General features: G+C 45.1%; 1 protein-coding gene across 1 annotated transcript in view; it reads left to right on the top strand.

Moving 5' to 3' along the window:
• The first annotated feature begins 547 nt into the window (after nucleotides 1–547).
• Nucleotides 548–8983, top strand: part of LOC144310849 (uncharacterized) — a 110607-nt gene continuing 102171 nt past the window's right edge. The window contains exons 1-3 of the mRNA XM_077892496.1: nucleotides 548–4017; nucleotides 4213–4463; nucleotides 6630–6766. The gene's annotated coding sequence lies outside the window, so the exon portion shown is untranslated. The remainder of the gene's footprint in view (nucleotides 4018–4212; nucleotides 4464–6629; nucleotides 6767–8983) is intronic.

Below are 8983 nucleotides of genomic sequence, written 5' to 3'. Positions count from 1 at the left end.
GGTTTGTAAGACACTGTTGCAGCACCACCGCCCTGAAGTCACTAATGCATTTCAGAAATTTGCTGTGGTTCAGCTGCTTTACCCCTATCCTCCCAGACTTTCTATGTATGTTCTCACCTCTGGGCGTATTATTTCCTATACTTGAAATAGTTTTCTTTCATTTTGGTTTTGTAAAGCTTACTCCACCGTTTCTTTAAAGCTCTGACCAAATGTGCATTTTTCCCAAAATATTCTAACCTTTTTTCAGGCTTGGTACTTTGGCTTCCTTTTTCCTTACCCATCACTCATTTAGCTATTATATTTGTTTTTGTATTGAAAAGTGTCCCTATCACATTGTATCCCCAGGGGAGAAAATGTCTCAAAAGTTAGAGGACTAGGGCAGCCCGGGTGGCTCAGTGGTTTAGCGCAGCCTTCAGCCCAGGGCCTGACCCTGGGATCCGGGACCGAGTCCCGCATCCAGCTCCCTGATAGGAGCCTGCTTCTCCCTCTTTTTTTTTTTTTTTTTTTTCTTTTTTTTTTTTTTTTTTTTTTTTTTTTTTTTCTGCTTCTCCCTCTGCCTGTGTCTCTGCCTCTCCCTCTGTTTCTCATGAATAAAAAAAAAAAAAGATTGCTTTTTATCTCCTTTGTGATAACTTTTCTTACATTGTATAATCTGGAACGTGGAAACTTAAAATGGTGACTGATGATTTTAAGCCTAGTTCTCTCTCAGATTGTAAGCACAAGAAAAGAAAGACCATGTTTTTTATCTGATGTTCTGCGAATGCTTAAAATGAAGTAAATTAAACCTATTTTTTTATGTTAATGCCACTGTTAATCAAATAGGATCAACATATGTGTGTTTTGGAAGACATAAGCCTTCTAGCTACTCTTGAGCCCTCACAGCTAAGATTTTATATGTCTTGCATTTCATCAGGTATACAAGTTATTTTACAGATCTTGTACTACATCCAGGGAAACCCAGTGGCTGATTTTCACTGTGTTGCTTCTTTGAGCCTGGCTTGGTGGCTGTCAGTCTGGGTCCAGTCTAGAAACAGGACCACATAGTGACTATAACGAAGTTTAATATAAAAAGATTTTAAGCTGACGAAATAAGATCTGAGCGTGCTCTATGGTACCCCAGAGTTGGGGGAGCGTACCCAAGGGAGAGGTACTTGGGTACCTCTTGGGAGTAGGAGAGCCAAAGATTCGGGCTTCGGCCTCCCTGAAGACGGGGTAGCTGCAGCCCACTGGCTGGCCGAGTTTACTGGTTTGCATAGACCAGGGTTGGTCATCGTCACTAGGCAAGTGGGAAGCCACCCTCCAAGGTTTAGGAAAGCTGCAGCCAGTTACTGGGTGTGTGAGCACGCGGACAGGAAGGGATCTCGGTGTGGCCAGGACTCGGAACACGAGGTGTTGGGGATGCCTGGTGGCTCAGCAGTTGAGCATCTGCCTTCGGCCCAGGGCGTGACCCTGGGGTCCCGGGATCGAGTCCTGCATCGGATTGGGCTCCCCCCGCAGGGAGCCTGCTTCTCCCTCTGCCTGTGTCTCTGCTTGTGTGTGTGTCTCTCGAGTAAAATCTCCAACAGAAACGTGAGGTGCTGGTGCTGGCAGGGTTGAAGGGTGATCACCAGCCTGGTCCAGGTCTCTGAGTGCCAAGGAGAACCCCACATGTTCTGAGCTAGTCTGAGATTGTGACTGAGGAAGAGCATCACCAGATGTCTTCATACCCAGCTTGTCTACTGATGGCGCAGCTGCCAGCAAACAGCGGGAGAGCCCCTTCGGCATGAATCTGGAGTGGAGAGGTGCTGAACTGATAAGATTCTAGAAAGGTTCTGGTGGGAGAGAACATCATATGGAAAAATCTAAGATGCCCCATCTGTCCGCCTCTGCCGTCCGTTTTGCAGGGTCTTCTGTAGCCTTCGAATCAGGAACTGGGCATAAAGGTGTAAGGTGGCAGAGAGACCAGGTCATCCAGAACACAGGCCAGATGAGAACTTGGGCCCCGGAGAGAGTCCGTTATGCTAGAGCCAGTGCGCGGGGCGGGGCGGGGCGGAGGGAGAGCCTCAAGCAGGATCCGCGCTGAGCTTGAAGCTGCCGGCCGGGTCTCCCGACCCTGAGGTCGCCACCTGAGCCCAAACCTCAGTGGGTGCTTCACCGACTGCGCTGCCTGCCCGCGAGCCCCTAAACGTCTAATGAGTTTGAGAACTTGCTAAGCTGGGTCCGAACTGGAGCTCCGGGACGCCTGCAAGGATCCTGGGATTATAGGAATTCTGCTCCATCAGGTCAGAGAGGAATCCCAGACGTTCCCTCCGTTATTTTTCATCAAGGTAGCCACGTCGCTTTTGTAGGAATGTTTCTGGAAATGAGTTTCCTGCAACTGGAATGCATTGTTTTATACCATATTCTTGCTTCAATTAAAGCGCTTTTCGCTGTTCTGTGTTTTCTTCATATTGCTCTTAATTTTGCCCCCCAAGACAATCTCGCGTGCACATTTCAGCCTTCCAAGTATTGAAAGCAAGGGTAATGCTCTATCTTTCAGACTGTTTCTAATTTCTAAAATATTTCTTTAGACAAAGCTTTGTTTCTTATTGTCTCACTTTTTTGGATGTTCTCTAAATATTTTGTTGATTAAGAGCCTACAATTGACCAATAATCCAGAGCCCTACTTCATGGCGAAGCCTAGAGTATATGCTTTACTTTTTTTATTTTTAAAAAACTGAATTATAACCGCTTCATGTGTACATAATGATTTGATATTTGTGTATGTTGTGAATTGGTCACAATAAGTCTAACACCCATCCACTTTTTCTTCTTTTTTTTTTTTATGAGTTTTAAGTCCAGTATGGTTAACGTACAGTGTTACATTAGTTTTTGGTGTACAATATAGTGATTGAACAGTTCCATCACTTGGTGCTTATCAGGACAAGTGCACCCCTTCATCCCCATCACCTATTTCACGCACCCCCCCCCCACTTCCCCTCTGAGAACCATCAGTTTGTTCTCTACAGTGGAGAGTAGAGTCTGTTTCTTGACTTGTCTTTTTCTCACTTTGTTTTTTCTTCTTGCCTCTTTTGTCTAAAATTTTTTAAAGCTTTGTTGAAGTATAATTGACAAAATTGTAAGATATTTAAAGTGTACACTGTGGGATCCCTGGGTGGCGCAGCGGTTTGGCGCCTGCCTTTGGCCCAGGGCGTGATCCTGGAGATCCGGGATCGAATCCCACGTCGGGCTCCCGGTGCATGGAGCCTGCTTCTCCCTCTGCCTGTGTCTCTGCCTCTCTCTCTCTCACTGTGTGCCTATCATGAATAAATTAAAAAAAAAAATTTAAAAAAAAAGTGTACACTGTGATGACTTGCTATACATGCACATTGTGAGGAGTGCCCTCCTCCATCTAGTTAATCCATCCACCATCTCATATTTATCTTTTTTCCTTTGGGCGGGTTTCTATTGTGGCACCAACATGTAAGATGCAAAGAGTAGAATGGCGACTCTACATTTGATTCTTTTGTTTTAATTTTTTATTTTATTTTTATTTTATTTTTTAAGATTTATTTATTTATTCAGTCATGATAGACATAGAGAGAGAGGCAGAGACACAGGCAGAGGAAGAAGCAGGCTCCCTGAGGGTAGAGCCGGATGCGGGACTCGATCCCAGGACCCGGGGATCACGACCTGGACCAAAGGCAGATGCTCAACCACTGAGCCCCCCAGGCGCCCTTCTGCATTCGATTCCTTAATAATTTACTGCTCCACCCAGCTAGCATTTATTTGGCTTCTGGATGTGCTGGGTGTGTGTGGACGGAGGAGGGCGGAATAATGGGGTGAGAGAGGTGACGAAGACTAAGAAGCGTTCTTCCATGAGGACTCAAGAGTGGAGGGAGACAAGTGGACACGCGCTGTAACCAGCAAGTATTGTTTCACAGAAAGATGGAGAAAGTGCTGTAACGGCACAGAAGATGGAGCAGCTAAGTGGCCTGGAGAAGGCCTGGAATGAGTTCACTCAGGAGAGAAATGGAGTTGATCTAGAAAAAGGAACAGGTTTGCCATCAAAGCAATTGGGTGCGAGGGTGCTGTAGGCAGAGGGTGACGCGCAGAGCCCAGAGTGGAGAATGGTGCGACTTGGGGTTCCCGGGCCAGGGCGGTCGTGTGTGTCACACTGTAGCGGGGGAACCGCACCGCGAAACTGGGCCTTGCCTGAGTCGTCTTGGTTTTCCTGCCCATTTGTTGTTACAGCTACTGTGTGGTTTGAGGAGGAAGAGGTAACGTTATGCACGGCCGCGAGACTCGGCGGCTCCTGGCTGCTCGTGTGGGGGCATCTGGGGGGACGTGCCAGCGGGGGACGCACATGTGCTGCTCCCCTGGACTGCCCTATTCTATCCTGCAGACTCCTGCAAGACACGTCTGCGATGGGCCTATCCTCAGAATTTCCGGGCTTCCCACCTCAGGGTCAGTGTGAGGCCTCGGCCGCAGCCCAGGGATCCTAGGTGGGTGCGATGCTTGTCCCTTCACCCCCAAACCAGAATCCAGCCCGTGCCCTCGCTGTTCTCCAACAACCACAGATCCGCCTCCGGCCCCAGGCTTTGACCTGTGTCCCTCATTGGCAACCCTTTCCTCAGATAACCGGTGAGGAAACCGTTTCCTCCGGTGTCTGCGCAAACGTCCCTTTATCAGGAAGGCCTAACCCCCACCAGTCCCCACCTGGCTTTACTCCTACTTTATTTTTCTTCAAGTTGAGAGCAGAGACTTTTTTTTTTTTTAATTCACTCTTTTCTTCCCAACAACTAGAATTGTGCCTAGCATTAATTTGGAGTGAAACATAAATATGTGTTCTCTGAATGAATGAGGCGGAGAAAGCGGCCTGGGGGTCCATCTAAGACCCTTGAAAATCCAGCTAAGAATTCTGGATTTCATCCTGTAGGCAAAAGGAAGGGAACCGATGTTTCCAGTGCAGTCTACAGGGAATGTTAATCTTTTGTGTTAGTCCCTATATTAGTTGGTGGTTGTGGTCAAATTGAACTTTTTTCCAAATACTAAAACCAACCTTTTGCCTTCTTTCCAGTAGGTACTAGTCCTTAAAACCTGGTACCATGGCAAAGATGCATTGTGTTAGCAATGTCGTTAGGTAGTAAAATTAGAATGCAGGCTTTATTTAGTTTTTGTTCAGAGACACAGAGCTACTTTTACTGAGGCTCCTGTGGTGTTTTAGTGTAAAGTTCTCAGAATGTAAGTTTTATTTTTTATAATATTTGGAGGGCTGTTGACTTGTGTTAGCTCGCAGTAGTAGATGCTGTGTGATTTATTGAATAATTTACTTGGGTTTCTGGACAAGCGTATAAGATGGAAAGAGAAATGAGCATAAAGTATTCTGGAAGGGAATTCAGAAGCTCTGGTGATAGAGGAGAGTATTGTGCAGAACTTGGCTCACCCAGGGGTTAGAAGGAACGTGATGATGCCCGACAAACTAATGATTCAGCACCCCTCGTATCATTTAAATCTTTAATATTTTGAGAGAGACTTAGGGGAAATATGAAGAATTTTATTCATAAACAGATTTGCTTATTTCATTATTGCAAGTTAGAACAGAATCAGTATGTATTAAAAATGAGCAAATTAGGGATCCCTGGGTGGTGCAGTGGTTTGGCGCCTGCCTTTGGCCCAGGGCGCGATCCTGGAGACTCGGGATCGAATCCCACGTCGGGCTCCCTGCATGGAGCCTGCTTCTCCCTCTGCCTGTGTCTCTGCCTCTCTCTCTCTCTGTGACTATCATGAATAAATAAATAAAATCTTTAAAAAAAATGAGCAAATTGTAGCAAAGTTTTTCCAAATTTCTGTATTCTTGGCCTTTAGTGTGTGAGCATGTAGTTTTCTGAGATTTCTTAGGACAGTTTCAAATTTAAAGATCATGGGCAGCCCTGGTGGCTCAGCAGTTTAGTGCCGCCTTCAGCCCAGGGCGTGATCCTGGGGTCCCAGGGTCCCCGGGTCCTGGGATCGAGTCCCGTGTCGGGCTCCCTGCATGGGGCCTGCTCTTCCCTCTGCCTGTGCCTCTGCCTCTCTCTGTGTGTCTGTATCTCTCATGAATAAATAAAATCTTTAAAAAAAAAATTTAAAGAGCATTTCCTTCCCCCTGCCCCCACTGCAGCCCTTACTAGCTGGGGGACTTGGGCAAATTGCAGCTCTAAGATCAATTTATAAAGCAGAGTTAATGGTACCTGCCTCACACGGTGTTAAACGAGATAATACTCATGAAAAGCTTGCTTAGCACAGTGCCTCGCACGTATTGAGTATCCGGCGTCAGATATCGCCAGTAAATACAAGTATTTCAGAATTTCAGCTGATCATAATTGCTCTGTAGCCGCCTGTTTTGTAGAAATAGGGCTGTTGGTAAGGACTGCTTAAAACCTTTTTCTCACTAGAGGGCACTATCTTCTTTGAAAATAACAAAATTAAGACACTGATTGGTTTATTGCCCCTAATCTGGCTACCCCCCCCCCCCCCCCCCCCCCCCCCCGAGTCTGGTTTTGAGCTCAACCCCTGCCATTCATTCTCCAGTTACAACTCTTCAAGACTGTGCAGGAGTAGGTTAAGACAGGGTCTTTCTCCCTCTTCCTTCCCACTATAAGGTATAATTTTTTTTTTTTTTTTTTTTTTAGGAGTGAGAAGCATCCTTCTCCATTCTGTAAACTGGATCTATCTTTAGATGTAAGACTTTATGATTAAGACCCTGACTCTTCAGCAGACTTGAGCCCCAGGATTCCTGTTGGAGCACCGTCGACGTGCGTCGTTCCAGGTCTCTGGCTCACCAGCCACCCTAGAATTGCGTAACAGGGGAGTGTGTGAGCCTCGGCACATGCTTTGGCCTTTGGCCATTGTAAAGGGTCGTCACAAGACATAGGCTTGCCCGTCGTGCACTGATCATCCTGCAGCCTCTTCCCCACTCAGAGGGTTAAAGCACGTTCATCTGGTTGCCTGAGCCAGTGACCACAGCTTCCCCAATGTCTCTTCATTTTAAGTCAGGGAGAAACGAAGCGGGAAGGGACGACAAAGTGTAATACAAAGTTTGTTAACATCACTATTTGGAACTAACAGATGCTGCCTAGGGTAGGCCTTTCATGGATTAGTAGAAATTTCGGATTGCTACCTGGAGCCTGTGCACACGAAGTGACTTTGCGGGGGGGCGATATGACATCCACATCCTAGCCTGCATGTGACTTAGTTCCTCCCTCGTTTTCATCTGTATACAGTGGGATGTCAATGTGAAGGGGCTCCACTTGGCAATGGCAACAAAAAGGAGCCCCCAAACATGAAGGGGTGAGTCAGGTATAGAGATAAGGGACAAGAAAGAAGGGACGATCTTTCAGGATGACTGGAATGCTAGGGATTTCTCTAATGCCCACTGGGAATAGTGCTGGGGAAGCTCCCCGTTGAGCCATCTTTGTACAGTTCTGACATATAAAACTAGGAGCTGGAGTCCTTATAGCCCAGTTTTAGGTACTAGAAATGCTTAGATTTCGTAGCATATATTCTTCACAGTATTCTCTGTGACCCATAGTGTCAGATTCAAATAAAAAAGTCCAAATTTAGCAGTACCTGCATAACGGGGGCTTCTCGGGCTGTTGGAAGGCCTCACTGGTCAAGAATGACCCAAACCTGAGCTTTGGTTCAATAATTCTAACAGTATCTCACCCAAGGGCCACACATTCTTTCCTCAACTGAAAAGGGCAAGTTGAAATAAGGGGTAAAATCAGACACAACGATGGAGTTTCCTGAAAGCTATAGACTCACTTAAAACTGAGCAACCAGTAGTTCTGCAAGATCTAGAGTATAAACAATCTAGTAGAAATAATTATCCTTTTAATGAATAAGGATCTACCCTTCTTGAAGAAGAAACCAATAAATGGTGACTTTTTTTTTTTTTTTTAAGAAAGGGAGAGATGTTTCTTTTTAGTTTTTAGGTGTTTTCTTTCTTTTTTTATTTTTTTTTAATTTTTTTTTGAGAGAGAGAGAGAGTAGGGGGAGAGGGAGAGAGAGAAGGAGAATCTTAAGCAGGCTCCATGCCCAGCACACCTGTGGTAGCCTCAATCTCACAACCCTGAGATCATGACCTGAGCTGAAATCAAGAGTCAGATGCTTAACTGACTGAGCCAACCTGGTGCCCCCAATAAATGGTAGTTAACGGATTCTTATCACATACCTTTCTAGACCATGGGGAGAAATAATTGTGCTCTAGAGCAGAAGTAGGCAAAGCTTGACTCACAGGTCAAACTTTAGCCTGCTGCTGGCCTTTGTACAGTCCACAAGCTAAGAATGTTTTGTTTTGTTTTGTTTTGTTTTACATTTTTAAATGATTGAATAAAATCTAAAAGAATATTTTATGACACAGAAGATAATACAATCTATATCAACATTACTAGACTAAGTACTCTTTGCAGTATTTCTAATTCACAGAAAAGCAAGTCAAATTAGAAAAAGAATTTGTGATAATCACAGCAGTATTTCTTCACAAAAATAAAATATAAAAATGAGGTTGAAGCTGCACTGTTTTGAGTGGCTTTGTTAGCCAAATAAGGAAAATTTATTTATTGATGGTGGGTTAATTAAATTGTAATTGATTACAACAACTGAAGGGATGTGTCCGGAGATAATAAGCTTTTTTTTTTTTTTAAGATTTTATTTATTTATTCATGAGAGACACAGAGAGAGAGGCAAAGACACAGGCAGAGGGAGAAGCAGGCTCCATGCAGGGAGCCCGATGTAGGGACTCGATCCTGGGTCTCAAGGGTCACATCCTGGGACAAAGGCAGATGCTCAACCGCTGAGCCACCCAGGGATCCCAATAAACTTGTTTAAGATGATTAGCTTTTTTGGGGAGAATAGTTGACCAAAGAGTTGATGACTTTAGAAGCAATATCATTAGTAATAGTAAATTAAAAATCAGGGCAAATGAGGGGCACCTAGGCAGCTCAGTCGGTTAAGTGTCTGACTCTTGGTTTCTGCTCAGGTCATG

The sequence above is a fragment of the Canis aureus genome, chromosome 1 (assembly GCF_053574225.1).
Source record: "Canis aureus isolate CA01 chromosome 1, VMU_Caureus_v.1.0, whole genome shotgun sequence".
NCBI lineage: Eukaryota > Metazoa > Chordata > Mammalia > Carnivora > Canidae > Canis > Canis aureus.
The sequence above is the reverse complement of the archived record's forward strand: the minus strand, read 5'-3'. Positions and strand labels throughout refer to the sequence as shown.